Genomic DNA, 21,384 nt, shown 5'->3' on the forward strand with positions numbered 1-21,384 from the left:
TTTATGTTATGTAAAATTACAAACGTAAAAACATAGTGTAAAATATACATAAACTCCAAATTTTCTTGTCTTATGACCTATATTTTTATTTTCTTAAACCAAATTTTACGTAGTGAATCAATAGGAATGTAACTATTTGAATTCCAAATGTAATTTAATTATGAAGTGATCGTAAGATTACCTCGGGTGAAGAATAACTTATTCTGCACCCTAGGTGATGAATAGCATCACTAATATATATATATATATATATATATATATATATATATATATATATATATATATATATATATATATATATATATATGTGTGTGTGTGTGTGTGTGTGTGTGTGTGTTAGTTAATACGGCTTAAATGCCAGGGGCTCTATTCAGCCATGCATATTTTCAAAAAACACAAGTCCGAACACTTCTAGAGTGTACTTCGGTGTCCCGAATATTGCATTATATGCATCAGCTCCGAATCATGTCTTTGGTCAATAGTTGGGTTGCCCAGCTCCTGTGATTACTACCTTACGTTCCTCCCGTTCGGCTAGGGTAGTAAAGGGAGAACTACTGCGATTGTGTTTCTGGTCCGTCTGGTCAAACACCTCAGTAGAGAAAGCCGAAAACTGACTGTCATGATACGGCGAGAGCTGGTCAGCGATTCAGCGACTTTCTATAAATCTCTTACGATTTTTTCCGAAGGACTGGCCTTCGTTCAGTCCCGCGTCTAAGGCAGACCAGTTCGGATAGCCGCATACGCACCAGGGGCTAGTAGTTAGCCCCATTGTCAAACTCCTATGGCTAAGTGAAAGTGATGAAGCTGCATAGTCTGATTGCCTAGTTCACTGCACAGACACGTCCTTTACGGACCAAGACGTTGGGTCAAGTGTGATCGTGCGCTATTCCGAACACCCCCGTAGCATCTACGTGGGGGCTGAAGCCGACGACTGGTAAACTCTCAGAATTAAAAACAGTCGCACAGGAGGAAAATAATTTCAGATAAAGGCATAAATATATTACAAAGCCTTGGTTCACAAAAAAACGTCGGGACAGCTCGGATACATTCACTCAAACATGATATCCTTCGAGCACTGGCCCTCTACTAATCGGGCACCCTCCAGGACATCGTCAAAATATCGCTCTGGCTTGCGGTGTTCCTTGCCATCGGGTGGGCCCTCAGTCGCCACCACGATGGCCTTCATCTTCGCCCAGTGCATCTTCATACGGGCAAAGGCCATCCGCGCACCTTCGATGCAAGCCGAGCGCTTGACAGCTTCAATTCGGGGCAACCCGTCGGTGAGTCGCTTCACCAGGCCGAAGTAACTTCTAGGAATGGGTTCGGTTGGCCAAAGTCGGACTATGATGTCCTTCATGGACAAACCGGACATCCTATGCAGCTCCGCCAGCTGCATCATCTGGTTGTTCAACAGCGCTGGACGCTCTGGCGCCAGGTACCGTGACCAGAAGAGCTTCTCCGTTGTGTTCCCCTCCTGGGCCTGGAAGAACTGCGCAGCATCGGCCTCACTCTTCGGAAGATCCGTGAAGGTGTTTGGAGAACTCCATAGTCGAGTGAGCAAGGCATATCTCTGACCGCCAAATATACTCTGCAAAAGGAAGGGCTTACCAGCCACTATCTGTTCGGCCTGACAGATCTCCTCGCGAGTCGTCTGGGACTCGGTCCGCGCCTCCTTGGCCTCTTGCACGGCCTTGGCGAGATCGACCGCTTGGGCCGCACTCTTCTCCTCCAGGGCCTCGCACTTGCCGATGGCGTCCTTGAGCTCTTGCTCTACCTCAGCCACCCTCTCCTCGTGCTAGCGGCGGGCGACCTGTTCGGTCTTTAAATCCGCAACCGTTTTATCAGCGGCCAGTTTGCTCGCCCTCGCCTGCTCCTTGGCTTGGGCAAGGGCGCCCTTCAGGGTCTCGACCTCGGCCGCGCTGCCTGCAATCATGATCATGGCAGCGCATGAGCTTAAACTCCGCATTTACATATCACTTCAGGCATGTAAGAAGATCTTTTTAACATACCTTGTGCCTCATCGAACCGCTTGTTAATGCGGTCGATGTCATTGTTGTCCAGTTTCAGCTTCCGCTTGATTTCGGAAACTTCAGCGGCCTGGGCAGTCGCCACCAACAGGGAAGCCTGTTTATCCAATAGACAAGTATGTCATCTCCTGCGATTATTACTTGATCCTCTGTTTGGCCTTTTTCAAAACCGAACAGAGTCTTAGGGGCTACTATCTATATACATGCATATTTCCTTCATATGAAAAAGTGTCTAAGAGTATTACGTCGCATACCTCGAAGCCTGTTAATAGGCTGGTGAAGGCTTCATTCAGACCGCTCTTGGCGGACTGAACCTTCTCAGCCACCACCCCCATCAGGGTGCGGTGCTCCTCCATGATGGAAGCACGTCGCAGTGCCTCCACCAGAGTGTCCAGCACCTCCGGGTTAGTGGAGGTCGCCGCTGGAGTCGACGCTCCCCCTCCTTCGAAGGGGGTTGCTCGCTCGATTCCAGAGCCGTATGGGTCTCCGGAACAGTGTTTGGCTGGGGGCCGGACTGCTCATGGCCCCCATCGTCCGTTTCCATAGGGGTTGAACCCCCCATGTTCTCGGCAGTCGAGGCATCACCCTCTGGCGCCTTCTTGGCGGCCTCCCTCAGCTCTCCGTGGCCTGGAGAGGCCCTTCGGGACAACACCTCAGTGTCGTCCATGGCGGTTGGTGGAGAGGCTCACGGAGGCGTTTCTCTCTCCACCATCTCTGTCGCCAGCGAGCTCCCCTCTGATATCGCTAGGTTGGGGAGGTCGCGGCCAGGACTGAAATACACACAACATAATGTGTTATATAGAAAAACATAAAAAACCGGATATATGTAAAGCTTTGATCTCGCTTGAAGCTACGTTGGTATTTCCCCAAAGAGGAAGGGATGATGCAGCATAGCGCGGTAGGTATTTCCCTCAGATATGAAACCAAGGTTATCGAACCAATAGGAGAACCAAGCAATCACAACGTAAACACCCCATGCACGCAAATAACAATCACGCGCAACCCGACGTGTTAAAGGGGTTGTCAATCCCTTTCGGGGCACGGCGCCTGAAGATAGGCAAACGGGGGTGAGATAATTTTGTAGTAAATTGATAGATCAAATGCCAAATAAAATAAATAAGGAAAAATTGCAGCAAAGTATTTTTGTATTTTTGGTTTAATAGATCTGAAAATAAAAGCAAGGAAAAAGTAGATCGCAAGCAAATATGTGAAAAAGAAGACCCGGGGGCCGTAGGTTTCACTTGTGGCTTCTCTCGAGAAAGATAGCAAACGTTGGGTAAACAAATTACTGTTGGGCAATTGATAGAACCTCAAATAATTATGATGATATCCAGTCAATGATCAATACATAGGCATCACGTCCAAGATTAGTAGACCGACTCCTGCCTGCATCTACTACTATTACTCCACACATCGACTGCTATCCAGCATGCATCTAGTGTATTAAGTTCATGGAAAAACGGGGTAATGCAATAAGAACGATGACATGATGTAGACAAGATCCGTTTATCTATATGGCGGAAGATATAGATCTCGTCTTTTTATCCCTAGTAGCAACGATACATACGTGTCGGTTCCCTTTCTGTCACTGGGATCGAGCACCATAAGATCGAACCCACTACCGGGCACCTCTTCCCATTGCAAGATAAATAGATCAAGTTGGCCAAATAGAACCCAAATATAGGAGAAGAAATACGAGGTTATAAGAGATCATGCATATAAGAGATCAAAGAAACTCGAATAACTTTCATGGATATAAAAAGATATGACTGATCATACACTCAAAGTTCATCAGATCCCAACAAACACACCGCAAAAAGAGTTACATCATATGGATCTCCAAGAGACCATTCTATTGAGAATTCAACGAGAGAGAGAGAGAGAGAGAGCCATCTAGCTACTAACTACGGACCCGAAGGTCTACAAGGAACTACTCACGCATCATCGGAGAGGCACCAATGGAGGTGGTGAATTCTGGACTCGGCGGCGGCTGGATGAATATTTCGTCGACTCCCCTAGGGTTTCTGGAATATTGGGGTATTTATAGAGCAAAGAGGCGGTCCAGGGGGCACCTGAGGTGGGCACAACCCACCAGGGCGTGCCTGGGCCTCCTGGTGCGCCCTGGTGGGTTGTCCCCTCCTCGGGACTCCCCCAGGTGCTACCAGGGCCCAACTTCTTCCTTCTGGTCCATAAAAAATGTCCGTAAAGTTTCGTGGCATTTGGACTCCGTTTGATAAGGATTTTCTGCGATGTAAAAAACATGGAAAAACATCAACTGGCACTTGGCACTATGTTAATAGGTTAGTACCAAAAATGATATAAAATGACTATAAAATGATTATAAAACATCCAAGATTGATAATAAAACAGCATGGAACAATCAAAAATTATAGATACGTTGGAGGCGTATCAAGCATCCTTGGATACTTACGATGTGGCCAGGAGCTTCACACTGGGGCGCCGCTCAGGGATGGCTTCGACATCCGAATCCAAACCGTACGAGAGGGATATCTCCCCCTCTTGGACGCCTCCGCCTCTGGGTCTACGGAGGCCACCCTTTTCTTCTTCCTCCCCTTAAGGGGGAAATCGCTTTCTGCCTCCTCCTCTTCCTCTTCGTCTTCATCTCCCTCGTGGGAGGAGAGAGCTTCGGTCTCTCCGGACATTGCGTCTGAAGTACCTTTACGGTGGAGGCCACCCTTGGCCTCCTTGCTCTTCTTCTTGGCCTTCTTCGCTGGCGCCTGTACGGCGCCGGGACCAGCATCCATGTTAGCAGAGGAGTGGTTGGGTCTTCAGGTAGCGGAGCCGGACACTTAATCCGCTCCGCCTTCGTCGTCCAACCCTGAATGAAGGAATGGAAATCTCAGTATGCTCTTTGATTTGTGAATCGAATTTATGTTCGGAAACTGAATACTTACCGGAGTGGCTGGACGTGCGCTGTCGAGGCCGATGTCGTCGGTCTTCTTCGGCCATGTCTTCTAGGCCTTGAAGAGCGGCTTCTAGATTTCTTTGTGTGTTGTGCCGAAGAAGCGCTGCAGGGTCCGCGGCCCTTCCGGATTGAACTCCCACATATGGAGAGGCCGACGCTGGCAGGGGAGGATCCGGCCGAAAAGCATCACCCAAATCACATCAGTGAGACTGGTGTTCTTGCCTATGATGGTTTTGATGCGCTTTTGCAGCGTCATCACTTCCGTGGTCGACCCCTGTCGGATCGTGGGTTCCGGCAAACCCTTGAGGTTCGAACTCTGGGGTGCGCACGAAGAACACTCTCTTCCTAGCTCGCTCGCTCAATGATCTCACGGCCTAGCTCAACGAACCCAAGGAACAAGAGACACGAGGGTTTATACTGGTTCGGGCCACTGTTGTGGTGTAATACCGTACTCCAGTGTGGTGTGGTGGATTGCCTCGTAGGCTGAGGATGAACTAGTACAAGGTATGAACAGCCTCCTGAGGAGAGGTGTTCTAGAGCTCGGTGAGCTGGTGGGTGTAATGGCTGGTCTGAATGATCCGTCCCTTGCCACGGTGGTGGCTAGTCCTATTTATAGAGGCCCTGGTCCTCTTCCCAAATATTAGGCGGGAAGGGATCCCACAACGGCCAAGTTTAAAGGGGGAAAACAAGTACAAGCTATCCTGACAAAAGTTGGTCTTCGCCTGCCAAAGGCTCTGGTGGTGACGCGGCCGTGGGCTCCGCGGTGACCTCCGTCCTGCCGTCCTGCTGGTCTTAGTCTCGTTGCACCCGTATGGAAACCTTTGCCTGATGCATTAGGACTCCTCGCCTGCGCTTGCCTCTTTAGCACCACAGAGGGAACTGGTACACTGCGCCTGCTGGCGCGCGCATGGCCTTGGTCATCAAGGCTCACGTCACGTGAACCTCGCGAGGTGCCCCTTGCATAGATATCTCCGCTCCTCGGGAGCCAGCCTAGTGAGGCTGCACCTGAGGAGGTCTTGGTGTCATCCACCTCGCGAGGCTTGGCCCCTCGCGAGGGTCTTGGGTTGTTGCTGCTCAAGATGGGTCGTACCAAGCCGTTGGTGGAGCCACGCACAAGCCCGCAGGCAGGCAAGTCTAGGCACCCCCTGTCCCAGAACGCCAACAGTAGCCCCCGGGCCCAAGGCGCACTCGTACTTGGCTTCGAGGTGAAGCCAAGGGGCAAGTGCGGAGTGTCGCGGGCCCCAACCGCATGCGGCCTTGATTGACGCATGGCGATTGACAGTACTTGGGCGCCTCCGCTTCCCCATGCTACCTCGGCAACCGTTCGACTTGACGAGACCCTGCTGCATGCAGAAGAAAACCATCATTACATGTGATCGTGGAGGCCGGCGGCTGGCCTCCTTCTGGCTATAAATGAGGAGAGGGGCGGAGCCCCCGTCGCTCATCTCTTTCTCCACTCCACCTACTTCTTCTTCTTCCTCCTTGCTCCACCCCCTTGCCGCGACACCCATGGTGCCGACGAAGAGGTTCTCGTCCGCGGAGAAAGGAAAGGCTCGCCAGGAGGGGCCCGGCTCGCCACTGCCTAAGAGGGGGCGCGGTCACCCCCGCAAGCACGCCGTGACCCCTACTGTGGCCCCTCGAGGGCGCGGACGTACCCCTTCGGGGGCCGGCGTCGCCCTTGGCAACTGCGGTGGTGTCTCCTCCCGCGGTGGGGACCGCTCTAGGAGGAGCAGCCCTTGCGCCGAGGGGAGGTGCGCCATGGTCGCCCGGCCTCCTCGGTCGCGCTTCCATTCAGCGGAGGTGCTCCCGGAGTTCGTCGTGTGGTCGGAGCAGCCGACCGGACTTGGCTCCAGCTCCCGCGCTCCCGCGCTCCTTCGCCATCGAGCTGCTGGCTGCAGGTCTCGACGGCTTCTGGCTACAAGCCGACGGCTACTGCAGCAATGCCTCGTGGGTCACGGTGGAGGTTTCCGCTGCGGGCAACACAGTCCTGGCCCGCGGCTGGCAGACGTTTGCTTGCGCGCGCGGCCTTTGCAGGAGGTTCACCCTCCACTTCAAGTACGATAGCGTCGCGACCCTCTATGTGAGGGTTTTTGGGGAAGATGGCCGCCGTGCAAGGTGCTGCCCCGAGGACAGCGGCGGTGACGATGAGCTGGGTGCTGACGATGGCCGCGACGATGCCAAGGGCGGGCTCACCCTTGGCGACGGTCGCGCCCTATCCGGCGGCGGCAGCTCCTCCTCCGGCGAAAGCTCCAGCAGCGGTGGCTACAACCAACCGCCACGTCGCCGGGCTCGCTATGAAGACGGCATCAGGTCATCCCGTCGCTGCGTCCCGGTGAAGCGCGAGGAGGACTCCAACTGAGTCCGGGGGAGGCGTTGGGGGCCAACCCTCGTGAGCTGCTACGGGCGTGGGTGCCGCTTTTGCTTGTCCTGTCCTTTCTTCCTGCATTCCAAAAAAACAAGTATGGGGCCCTGCAAGGGGGTGTAATGAACCGTAATTTCTATGCCGCTCATGTTATGCTCATTGTTTCCGTGTTGTGTTGTGGCATCTGTGATTCATGTGGACGTAGAGGGATAACTTAGCTTGACACATCCGAGGTAGTTTCCACCTCATGAGGGCGTGCCTCCTGGCATCCAGCGAGGCTTCCCTACTGCCGACTGGGGAGCCGCTGACCTCAGGAGGTACCGCGAAACTGCAAAAATTCGTTAGGAAATCCTCATCCTCCCTTGCGTGGGCACTACAAAAAAATACACTTCTGTGATAATACGTGTTTGTCACAGTAGGTCGCGTTTTTTGTCATGCATGTACATCCATGATGATTTTATGACAGAATCAAGATAGTCATACCTGTGCTGTCGTAGAAGTGTTCCATGACATTACCAAAATTATCATCACGGAAGTGTGCACTTCCATGACGATAAATCGCACGTCATAGAAGTGCTTTCGTCAAGGGTGACCGATACGTGGCATCCACCGTAACGGAACACCGTTAAGCTATCGGGTCAGGTTTTGGATCCGATAACCCGTTAACAGCCCCGACCAATGGGGATTTTCCACGTGTAAAATCATCATTGGTTGGAGGAAAGACGTGCCGGCTCATCGTTGGGACAGATGTCATCCACTCATTGGACAGAAGGCGCCTATGATACGTCGACACGTGGCATGGCCCAACAGAGGCCCATTCCTGTGAAAAGGCCAGCCCGTTTGACTTGGTCAAAAGGTGGCGGGCCGGCCCATGGAAAGCCTGTTAACGGCCTGTTCGCATATAGCCCATTTACAGCCCGCTAACCCAAGGCCCGTTACGCCCTATCCGAATTAGGCCCAGTAGCGTCATCTGGGCCATCCAATATGATTTGAGCCCATTTTCACTTCTGGCACATGTATGGCCCGTGACGTCTTTCGGCCCATATGAGGCCCTATGTAACTCTTGGCCTATTAACGGCCCGTGGTGAAACTGGCCCGCAATGAACAGTGTATCACTTTACACCCATTAACGGCCCGTGGTGAAACTGGCCCGTAATGAACAGTGTATCACTTTATACCCATTAACGGCCCGTTATTCCGTTGGGCCGTTTCTAGCCCATGTTATCTTTCGGCCTTCTCAGAGCCCATTTATTCTTGGGCTCATTTCCAGCATTCGTTTACTTACGGCCCGTTACTGTCATTTTCTGCTTGTGGGCCAAATTCAGCCCGTGGTTACAGTCGGCCCGTTTGTGGTCCGTTAGTACGTTGGTCCGTTTTCATAGCGTCATCAAATACGGCCTATTAACGATGGCCCGTTATGGTCGGCCCATGAACGGACGATTCCAACTCTAGCCCGTTTACGGCCATAATGCGGCCTGTTATTGGCCCATGTTTGGCCAATCGATCATACGGCCCGTATAAGGCCCATTGATGATACGGCCCGTAGAAGGCCCATTGTTTCTACGGCCCGTAGAAGGCCTACTGTTTCTACGGCCCGTAGAAGGCCCACTGTTTCTACGGCCCGTAGGAGGCCCAGTGTCACTACAGTAAATATTAGCCCATGGTTATTCTGGCCTAGTTTTAAAAAATAGGTTATTGCAGCCACTAGCAAACCGCGGAAAAAGAACTACACTGACTACAAGCAAACAAATAATCAAGACAACAAGGAAATAAATAAGCAAGCAACTTATGCTAGGCTATCACGGCTATTACACATATTACATCCACTGGGCATCAAAGTTCGCCACCAGTGCAAATATAGGGAACAAAGCAGCATATAAACGCCGCAGCAAAACAAGTCCAGAACTGAAACCACTTCATAAGAGTTCAAGAAACAATATCCTGGGTACCCATAATGCTGGCAAGATGCTTAGCAAGCTTATTAACTTTCTCTTGTTTGGCGCTTAAATCCTCCAGCGCTTGCTGTTGCACAAGAAAGTACGCATCTGAATTCTGCAGGGACTTCCTCAGTCCTTCGGCTTCTTGCTGCAGCACAGCTGACTGATGCCTTTCAGCTTGTAGCTGAGACTGAAGAAGCCGAAGTGATTCAAGCAGCGAGTTCGAAGAGCTTGTGCCAGCGGTACTGGCCAACTCGAACACTACATCACTACATCAACGCGGGACTGTGGGGTTTTCTCACTGTCTACAAGATCATTTTTATCACCTTTCTTGGAGACCAACAGGGTTGTCTCACTATCTTAAACCTTATCTGCATTACTTTCTCTACCATTGCATAGTGGGGTGCTCTTCTCCAATATTCTGTTTGCATACTACAAGAGAAACAAGCAGACACATCACAGGTTTAGCTTGTAGTATACGAAACTCATTTTGGTAAACCGGTTCAGTAGTAAGGTGGACAGAATAACAGCATGAAACAAACATATATCTATGTACTCTAGTCACTGTATTGTCCATATCATTCTAGTTTATGTTCCCTAATCAAGATAGAGACACAGCTCAACTCATATATTTTTAAGACACAACAGTATAGACAGAATATAAGTGTGAGAAACTACACAACATTGGCAACACTTGTAATGTGCATCACATGAGAACATAACTATGTATACAACTTAAACTGAAATCAACATAGAGCAAGAAGTTAGAACAGCAATCCAGTTAAAGAAATAGGTTTAAAACATACCTGTTGCGCCATTGGAGTTTCAATTGGATCCTTCAAATTCGAAAGTAGTTGGTATGAGTAAATACAATGGTGCAACAGCAAAGGAGTATGGACCATAGCTACGGAATCTGACCTGAGAACAGTTGCTCTTCTGCTTTAAATGTGGAGTTTGGGTTAGCTGTGGTGGTCTTCGTGCTTTGGGCACTGCAGTAGCTTTACAAACTGCTTGTGTGGGGGTACTCTGTGGTGGACATGGTGCTTTGTCAACTATAAGTGGGTTACTATCCGCTGGGGTTGCGGTTAGATGGGTTGTAGCTGGTTCTCTGCCCAACAGTGTAAGTGTGCAATCTGGAAGAGTCTCGATTATGTGTGGTGGGGCTAGTTTGTGGGCCAGTACAACCATGGTTCTATCTGCATCGACGGGTAGCACTGTCTTTTGTGAAGAACGGGTTTTTGCTCCCTTAGATACTGCCATCACCCCCTCCAATTCAAATGGTTGATAAACAAGAAAAGAAATTGAACGTACAGACATTGTATGATAGACGGATGTGGTAATTCACATATATGTTGTCTAACCAAACAGGACAGCATGACACAATTTCACATATATGATGCCTAACTAAACAGGATCGCATGACACAGTTTCAGATATATGATGGATAACTTAACAGGATATAATGGCATAATTCAACATATGATGAGTACCTAAACAGGATGACATGACAAAACTATATGTTGTCTTTCTAAAATAGGTTGGGATGAAATAATTCACATACATGTTGTCTAAGTATACAGGATGGCATGATATAATTGACATAATTGATTCATATACTAAGCAGCTGGCACTCGCATGTATGATCTCTAAACTAAGAAGATAGAATTCAATATTGTGCATATGATGTCTAAACTAAGCAATGCAAGACACCATATGCATCATATGAGAAATATAAACATGGCAACTTAGAGCATACACCTCAGGTGGGATATAGGACTGGTCATCTGTCTCTGAATCCTCCTCTGAGGAGCTCCCTGTAACCATTGAGATATATGCTTCAACAGGTACCATTGCCTACTCTGAAGACCTTGTTTTCACTCCAGATTTTTCCATAACCGGCTCAAATGGTTGATACACATGAAGAGTAGTTCAATATACACAGATTGTTGACAAATGGAATACGTAATGAAAAAAAAGATGGCATGAGATAATTCACATATATGATGCCTGGCTCCATGGCGGTGCATAATTCACATATATGATAACTGGCTGAAAAACATGGCATTGCATAATTCACATATCTGATATAGAAAGCAAACAGGAGGCATTCACACAAAGCATGTCTAATCTAAGCAGATGACATGGCAATGCAAGACACCATATGCATGATATGAGCAATATGACCCAGCCAAGTTAGAGCATGCACCTCGGGGGGGGGGGATGCGACTGGTCATCTCTCTCTGAATCCTCCTCTGAGGAGCTATCTGTAACCAGCAAGAAATCTGCATCGACAGGTAGCACTGACTGCTCAGAAGACCTTGTTTTCACTCTAGATTTTCCCGTGACCGACTGAAATGGCTAATGCACAGGAAGAGTAGATGAATGTATAAACATTGTTGACAAATGGCATACATTATGGAAAAAAAATATGGCACAATACAATTCACATATACGATGACTGGCTAAACAGGATGGCATTGCATGATTCACGTATATGATGCCTGGCTAAAGAAGATGGCACTGCATAATTCCCATATACTCCCTCCGTTCCTAAATATTTGTCTTTTTAGAGATTTCAAATGGACTACCACATACGGATGTATATAGACATATTTTAGAGTGTAGATTCACTCATTTTGTTCCGTATGTAGTCACTTGTTGAAATCTCTAAAAAGACAAATATTTAGGAATGGTGGGAGTATGATATAGAAACCAAATAGGTGGCATTCACACAAAGCAAATCTAAACCAAGCTGATGACATATAAGATGTATAATGTAAGCAATGCAAGGCGCCATATGCATGATATGACCAACATCAGCATGCCAGGTTAGAGCAAACACCTCAGGTGGTAAACAGGCGTTGTCGGCTCCTTCTGAATATCCATCTAAACAGTTATCTTCCTCTGGAATACAATATGGAAATGCAGGAGGGGGGGGGCACTTCGCCCACCATGGAGCGGCGTCTGCATGCCATTATATTCGCACGCAATGGTCTTCTCTTTTTCTCTACATGTTCATTATGATTGTGTACAATATCTGACATGCATAATAAAAAAATAGTTAGATTTTGTAAGGCCTAAGGGGTGCATGCAAAAATCAAGACTGATGGTAGCAAACGAGTGGATGGATCCAAAACTAATGATAGCAGGTAGATTATAGCTTCAGTTTAAAAAGATAGACAATGGATCATCTATTGTTTGTTTCCCACCCAACATGAACCACATAGAAGACCCCAGATGAACCAGATAGTAGACAGATACTATTCGTTGCTGGCTCGATATGAGACCCATGGGCAATTCAAAACTCAAGATTGAACGATAAAGCAGCAGGTAATAATAACCGATGTATAACGTAAGAAAACACGAAAGACTGCGACCTCTCTTCCGGAACTGTGTAGTCCTCAGGTTCATCTGCTCAGTCGATGATGGTAACGCAGTTGGCGTGGCTGCCGGCAACGGGGAAGATGATCTGAGGCGGCGAAAGGAAGTCTGCAGGGGGGATCTCTGCTACAGTGAACGCTTATGTCGATGGTGCACCTCAGGTGGGGTGGATGACGGCACGGCAGGAGCAGGACATAACACACAGAGTTTTCTTTGACGCCTATCTGAAAATGAAGTAAATCTATAAGGGCTCCTTAGAATTGGAGGATTCTATAAATGCAGGGACAGGAAAAACACAGGAATAGGATAGGAATGCACGTGCAAAACAGAGCATTTGGAAACATAGGATTTCATTCAACCTGGGTGTTTGGCTCACATGAATTGGAAGAATAGAGGAGTGGAGAAACAAAGTGATGCGACGAGTGTACAACCTCTTTGGCATAGCCTTGTGGACCTCAGCATCATTGGGTTGGACGTGGAGGATGGTGATGATGCTGGTGTGACTGTCGGAGGCGGGGAAGAAGATCCGAGGCCTCTGGAAACGGCGCCGAGGGTACTGCTCCGCTGTGATGGACGGTTCCGTCGTTGGAGCTGCTCCGCTAAGGTGTACGGCGACAAGGCTGAAGCATGACAAGACAGACAACGTTAATCTGAAGTGGGACCCTAATATCATCTGCAATAGATGATGTAAAATACATCACCAAAAAGTGCTAGATGTAAAACGCATCAGCCGCGCCACGGCTCCCCCGACAGATGCTGTAAGTATAGTTCACTCTGAACTTAACTGAAGAAAATGAACTTCACAGTCGAAACTGAATTTTACTGTCGACACTGATTGAACTAGTAACAGAGCATTGCAATAGATGTTTACGGCGTTCAAACACTAGTAGCAGAGAAGCAGTGATCTAAATCAGTAGACGCTCGAGCAGGGAACGCACTAGCAGAGAGCAAGTCGTGCAGTAGCACCGCGAGCGAGTGCTAAAGCAGCAACTCCTGTAGCTGCCGGAGGTCGTGCGGCAGCAGCAGCAGCGCAAGCGAGAGCAAGAGCAGAGTAGCAGCACGAACGAAAGTAGGAGCAGTGCAGCAGCGCGACCGACAGCAAGAACAGAGCCGCAGCGCGAGCGAGAGCCGGAGCAGCTGCAGCTAGTGCCGTTGTGGAAGTCGCCACCGAGGAAGCAACGACATGGGGGAGAGACGCCGTGGATGATGTGGCCGGCGACGGCGCCGTCGATGGAGACACGCCATGTCTGCTCGGTATCGAGCACCGGCAGCCCCGTGAGATCGAATAAAAGATAAAATGCAGCGATGAGTGCAGAACCTCCTTGGTGGCGCCGAGTTGGCCTCGGCTTCATTGGAGGAATTGGTGAGGGTGCTGCGGTTCCAGTGGGGCAGGTCAAGGCGGCGCTGTGGGGATTGAGGTGGCGCGATAGACGAGGTGAACGTCGGGGCAGCTCCTTGGAGGTGGAGGACGGGGCGGCTGATCCGGCGGGACGACGAGATCGACAACGGATCCTCATCCAGTGCGGTGGATGAGGGACGGCGAGCTGTTGCGGTGGACGACGTAGTCGGGGAAGAGTCTCTGGCTGGGCGGCGGTCGGGAGACCGACGGAGGAGCGTGGGGTTTCGCAGGTTTTGGCGGCCTCGGTGTACGAATGGGGGCGAAGGGGGAGGGGGAGCCAAGCTTAGGGACGCGCTTGTCCGAAATGTAGGGTAAGTTACCAGCGTACCCCCACCGGTTTTGACACCACGACGTGGAGCTTCATTTCCGGCTGAGGGGTAGAAGGGGGATTTCGCGTGTCTGGGCTGCGGGAGCGATTTCGGATGAGGAGGGAGTTCTCGCGTGCGTCCAAATTTCGGGATAACAAGGCGCGGCGCGGGTTGAAGAAGCGGGAGTTTCAAAGCAGGTAAGACAAAAGATACTCAACCTTGAAAATTTCGGGATAACAAGGTGAGGATTCCTTGTTCGGCAGAACAAACTTAACGTGTAAAAAAACAATTCATACAAGACACAAGAGAGTCATGTCCCCTTTTACTATATTGCTATAGATGCCACTGAAAAAACTACAAGAAAAATGTAAAAAAAATCGGGAGAACAAGATTACCCTGCACAGTACCAAATTGATTCGCACTTCCCTCAACAACAACAAAAAACAAATCAATTCCCACCAAAGAAAGAGTAATGTCCCTTTTTATATGATTACGGATGCCATGATCTCGAATTTCAATTTTTGAATCCACGTTATGTTGAATTCGAATATATCATTAGGTGACCTTGCGGTTTATAATTGATGTAGTCGTACATTTTGATCTTCCATCATATATGAACGTTTTACTCCACCATGTGAACATATATATTGTCGTCTACCATATGGACTAAATTTGAATCAATTTTCCTTATTTGAATACGATTGTTGTCAAGTTATACAATAATTTAAACAGTATCTTGATAACAAAAAACATACATATAGCAGTAATCATATTTCACTATGAACTACATGTACCATACGCTCTCCAATTCAAATATTTGTATCCATTTTATGTTGAATTCAAATCATAGTACATTATTGGTCTAGGTAGCGAGATGTTTGGGATGATCTAAACCCTGTTTTCATACGTATAATTTTTGGCTGAATTGGGACAAGTTTTGGTATAAGCCTCTTGCAAAACCAGAGATTCTCTCAACAAGCCTCGTGGTTCCGAGAGGGAACGTGTCACCTTTGTGTGCGAAAAGATATACGCTGCCTCCCCCCTGATTTTATTTATAGAGGCAACATAGAACTATATGAGCGCCCTGTTAAATTTTGGAATTATTTCGGGTTCATTTGGCCTTTTTATACATTAATTGAGTTTCTGGATTTTTAATGTGCATAATCTAAATATGAATTGCATGCACATGCTCCGGTGCACCAAAGTGGGTTGAAAAATCACATGTGTGTCCTTGGTTGAATTTCTAGGTCTCATGGAAGAAATGAGAATGAAATTCAAACATCTTGGCGTCATGACTCGGCCAAGAACATCGAGAAACTTTGATTTTAAATTCATGTAAATCCAAAACTCGCCTGGAAATCATGAAACTTGGCATGGTGTCATGTCATGGCACTAACATGTTGTGGTAAAAAAATTGGGCCGATTTGGAAGCTCATGGTTCTAAGAGGGAACGTGCCACCTTTGAGTGTGAAACGATATACGCTGCCCCCCCTTGAGTTTCTTAACAAAGGCAACATAGAACTACATTAGTGCCCTGTTAAATTTTGGAATTATTCCGGGTTCTTTTGTCGTTTTTTACACATTAATTGAGTTTCTGGTCATTTAATGTGCATAAGTCAAATTTGAACTACAAGCACATGCTCTCGTGCACCAAAGTTGGTTGAAAAATAACATTTGTGTCCTCGGGTGAATTTCTAGGTCCCATGCAAGAAATGAGAATAAAATTAAAACATCTGGGCATCGTGGCTCGGCCGAGAACATTGAGAAACTTGGTTTTAAAATTCTTGTAAATCCAAAACACGTTTGAAAAATCATGAAACTTGGCATGGATGTCATGTCATGGTACTACCATGTTGTGGTAAAAAAATTGGCTGAATAGGAACAGATTTTGGTATAAGCTTCTTGCAAACCGAAGCTTCTCTCAAGAAGGCTCATGGTTCTGAGAGGGAACGTGCCACCTTTGAGTGCGAAACGATATACGTTGTCCCCCTCGAGTTTATTTACAAAGGCAACATAGAACTACATGAGTGCCCTGTTAAATTTTGGAATTATTCCGGCTTCGTTTGGCCTTATTTACACATTAATTGAGTTTTTGGTCATTTAATGTGCATAATACAAATTTGAACTACAAGCACATGCTCCCATGCACCAAAGTTGGTTGAAAAATCACATTTGTGTCCTCGGGTGAATACTCCCTCCTTCCATCTATATAGGTCCTAATGCGTTTTTCGAGGCTAACTTTGACCAAACGTTAGAGCAATAATATATGACATGCAACTTACACAAAGCATACCTTCAAATTTGTATGTCAAAGGAGCTTCCAATAATATAATTTTCATAGTATACATCTCATGTGCTATTAATCTTGTCAATAGTCAAAGGCTGTCTTGAAAAACACATTAGGCCCTATATAGATGGAAGGAGGGAGTAGGTCCCATGCAAAAAGAAGAGAATAAAATTCAAACATCTGGGCATCGTGGCTCAGTCGAGAACATTGAGAAACTTGGTTTTAAAATCATGAAACTTGGCATGGTGTCATGTCATGGTAGTACCATGCCGTGGTAAAATAATTTGGCCGAATAGGAACAAATTTTGGTATAAGCTTCTTGCAAATCGGAGCTTGTCTCAAGAAGGCTCGTGGTTCTGGGAGGGAACGTGTCACCTTTGTGTGCATAATTCAAATTTGAAATACAAGCACATGTTCCAGTGCACCAAAGTTGGTTGAAAAATCACATGTGTGTCCTCGGGTAAATTTCTAGGTTCCATGCAAGAAATGGGAATGAAATTCAAAATTCTGGGCGTCGTGGCTCGGTTGGAAACATTGAGAAACTTAGTTTTTTAATTCCTGTAAATCCAAAACACGCATGAAAATAATGAAACTTGGCTTGGTGCCATGACATGGCGCCAACATGCTGTGGTAAATTCGCAGTCCGATTTGCGAAGGCGCACACATTAACAATCAACAAAGTCATTTTGGAACAAGTGCTGTCACGTTACAATCGGAAACACAAGTATTATTGAAGCCGTGGGCGTTCTACTTACTAGTACCATTTACGTGCCGCCACGCGTCCCCATTTTTTATTAGCTAGGAGGCGTCGTGCATGGTAGCTATTTGAGTACGAGAGGCGTGCGATCAGACCCCTGCGCGTGCTTATCGGGAGGAGAGCCCTTTGACCTCCATCTGCCGTCCACCTCTCTCCCAAGGTCTCCATTAATGGCACCCGAGCCTCTGTTTAATGGCGTGGCTATGTCTCACTCGACTAAGATTTAAGAGAGAAAAAAGAAAATCTGAAAGCACGGATCTTGATGTAAGATCCGACGGACCTATATAGCATCTAGTGCGACTTATAGCAAGACTGATGAATATATAAGGACGATTAATTTTTTTTGATCAAAGAAGGGCTTGCCCCTTCCGATTTTCATTACTGAAAACCACCACAATTCACAAGAAGTTCAGCACAACTCCAGCCTAACACGAAGGACTAAAAGCTACAAGATTGAAATCGCAACATCCCAAGACGCCAACAAAGGCCAAACATCCGCGCTAGAACCCAACATTTCACAACCGACGACACAATCCACATCCTAAACCGATTATTACATCAAAAGAAACCAGGAAACTGAAGGAAGCCCATCAGCAGCTAGAAGAACAGCAACGCCAGGGTCACCACAGCAAGAGTTTTCTTCATTCCAGCCTCGCAACATTGATCTTCCACAGAAAGATAAGGACGATTAATTGTCTTACATAATTAGAAAGATAATTAAAAAAGCCTCGTTTGACGCAAACACAAACAAGTCATTCAGCATCCTTCTCTGCTGCATTCGTGGCGTGGCGGGACATCTTTGCTGCTTCCGCGGCGCGGTCGGACCAGTCTGCTGCATCGACGGCGCAGCGGGACCTCCGTGCTGCTTCAGTGGCGCGGCGGGACCTCTGTGCTGCTACTTCCGTGCGGCGGGACATGTCGGCTGCTCTCGCAGCGAGGCGGGACATCTCTCGTGCTTCCGCTTCCATGCTCGCCTCTCCCTGGTGGCAATCTCTCGACCCAGAACTCACGCTGGCCATGGCAGACGCAAGGGAAGGATGCTGAATGACTTGTTTGTTTTTGTGGATGAGGAGTTGAGGAGGAATGTGCAGTCATCCTGGCATACTAGTATTTATAACCGAGTACTAATACGCTCCTAAGTGGGAAACCATTTAGGTTGTGATCGGTGTGAACAGGTTTGCAATTCAATATAGCGTGGTACTAATACGCTCCTAAGTGGGAAAACGTTTAGGTTGTGATCGGTGTGAACAGGTTTGCAATTCAATATAGCGTGGAGTAATTTGGAATGTGACGAGACGCAAGCTCAAAATTTATTGACGGTTCTAGTTTCGAAGTGCGGCACTATTCCCGGATGGAGTACTTCTTTTTCTACTCCCTCCTTTCCGATTTTATAGGGCTTATCTCAAAATTTTAGTTTTTCCATTTTATAAGGCTCAATTTGGTTGTTCCCCAACACATGTTCAGATTCCAAGGTGCATTAAATCATTGCATGCAAGTATTAAGAGAAAATTGACCAATGCATGTACTTTATGCATGCATGCATTGCAATTAATGCATTGATAAACATAATTTTTTGAGAAAAACAAGAGCATTAATTAGGTGCTTTTGCAAACTACAAAAAATATTCCACCACTCACCATCTTGGTTGGTGAGATTTTTGAATTAAGCCCTATAAACCGGAAAGGAGGGAGTACTGCTGTGTACGTGCAATAACTGGCACCGTCGTATACATATCTTACGGTTAATGGGGCGTTCGACAGGAATAGCCACGTGGCGAGCTCTAGGCTAGTCTTTTTTCCAGACGCATTAAACCTATCTCTTGGGACTTCTCGCACGCACCATCGTGCCACCCACAAAAACTTGTACTCTGAGTTTAGTAGTACGTTATACAGGAAGAGAAGAGGTGCACACACGCACTCGTCCTCTCACACACGTGTCTGTTTTTTCTCGAAAAGGAGGATGATGACCCCCGGCCTCTGCATCTGGGAGTCACACACGCATCTGTAGCTACGAATTGTAGTGTTCTCAACCATCCGATTGGCTCTATCATGGATATACCTATATACTAAAACATGTCTAGATACATCTATATTTTGACAAATGGAAGGCATGTATTGTGGAATGGAGGGAGTGCTTGTCATCAAAATGGATAAAAAGGGACGTATCTAGAACTAAAATACGTCTACATACATCTCCTTTTATCCATTTTGATGACAAGTAGTACTTCTTACCCAAAGGAACTTTATATCCAACAGACACAAAATATATGTTCGACTGTTGGAAATTACTGATATGATGTCGAAGTAATTGCTGCATCGCCACCAAAACCCACCATTTCTTAAGCTAAAGTAGACCAAGGTAATCCCTATATTAGCATATTACTAAGATAAACAGAAGGCACTGTAGAAACATTTAGGACGTGAGCTTGTCAATCTGAATGTGGAGGGAGACAAGCTTAGCCCCGGCCAGCAGCTTGGGCGGAACTGTCAAGAAGGTCAGCTCCTGCACGTCGACGTCGCCGGGATCCTTGCTGCTTGTCACCTCCATTTCCACCTTGATGGTGTCGTTCGTGCCTTTGGGCTCCCCCGACGGGCCGTTCGCCCATAGCTTGGCCACGTAGTGCGGCAGTGGGGACGCCCCGGCTCTGATGCAGACGACCGACACGGCGATTGGCGCGCCGATGTCGAGCATGCCGCCAACCAAGAAAAACGCGCGGCGGTCCTCCTCTGCGAACAGCAAGAGCCGTTGCTCCGACAGTGGCACTTGCAGCTGGAGCACCTTGCCGTACTGGATCCTGTGCACGGGCATGGGATGCACGGTGCTGATGTGGTGGTAGAGCGCCGGCGGCGGGCCTTCATAGCCACAGACGGGCACGGGGCATTTGCAGGGCGCGAGCGGACACATGCTCTGGTGATCGGCGAGCTTGTGGTAAGTGACGTAGAGCCCACAGCCTTCGTGCGGGCACTCCACCCTCACCGACGAAAGGACGGAGTCCACCGCCGTGTTTCGCACGTCGAAGCCACCGCCGCGCTCGCACTTCTGGCACTGCCGCTGGTTCCCGGGGCGCTCAACGCGGCAGTCCGCGCAGGCCAGGTGCCCTCCCTTGCACTGAAGAAATCAATCGAATAGCACATCAATCAAGAAACCTGCACCTTGCTCAATCAGCCGAACGGACGAGGTGTATTCGAACCTCATACACTGGAGGCGTCAAGGGGCGGAGGCACAAGGGGCAGTGGAGCACGGTGAGGTCCATCGAGACCTTAGAGAGCTCCATCGCCGGGTCCTGTTCGGTCTGCATGATCTCGCACTCCTCGTGCACAACCATCTCTCGACTTGGGCCGGGGTATTACAAAGCTTTCCCGTCACATATTTTATACTACTTCAAGGTGCATTAAATCAACACATGCAAGTATCAAAAGGAGAGTCACGGCATGCATGCATGTGTTGTAATTAATGCATCAGTAAACGCAAATTATTGAAATATATCGAGTGCAGTGCTTTGATGTGTCGCGTCAACTCGTACATCAACGAGAAGTTTGATTATCCTCTCCCTCGCGTACTTAACTGCACCTGCCTTTGGTTGTATGACAGGTTGGCCACACACCTGTCGGGCTCACCTGTCATACACGCAAAGGCAGGAGCGTCCCTTCCTCGCCCATGAGCGTGGTGGCTGGCAAGACTAGGAGAAGCTTTCGCTACACGCTCTCCCTCCCGCACGCGGTGGACATGCAGCAGTTCAATCGGTGTCAGATGGCCAGAAGCGTACTGTAGTACTCCTCTAGTGTAGTAGTACTCCATCATTGTTCGACTTCCCGAAGAGGCGAAGAGCCAAGCGCAGCCCGGACGCTCGTGTGGCAGTTTCATGTGTAGAGTAGTCTAGGATAGCGTGTACCGTGCCTGTAAGCTTAAAATCGTTGGGGTCGGCTCCATGCTATCTGGCCGTCTTGAAGTTTTAAAAAAAATTAAAATAGTCTTCTGGCCCTACCTGACACCCTGTGAT

Source organism: Aegilops tauschii, chromosome 7, assembly GCF_002575655.3.
Source record: "Aegilops tauschii subsp. strangulata cultivar AL8/78 chromosome 7, Aet v6.0, whole genome shotgun sequence".
Classification (NCBI taxonomy): Eukaryota; Viridiplantae; Streptophyta; class Magnoliopsida; order Poales; family Poaceae; genus Aegilops; species Aegilops tauschii.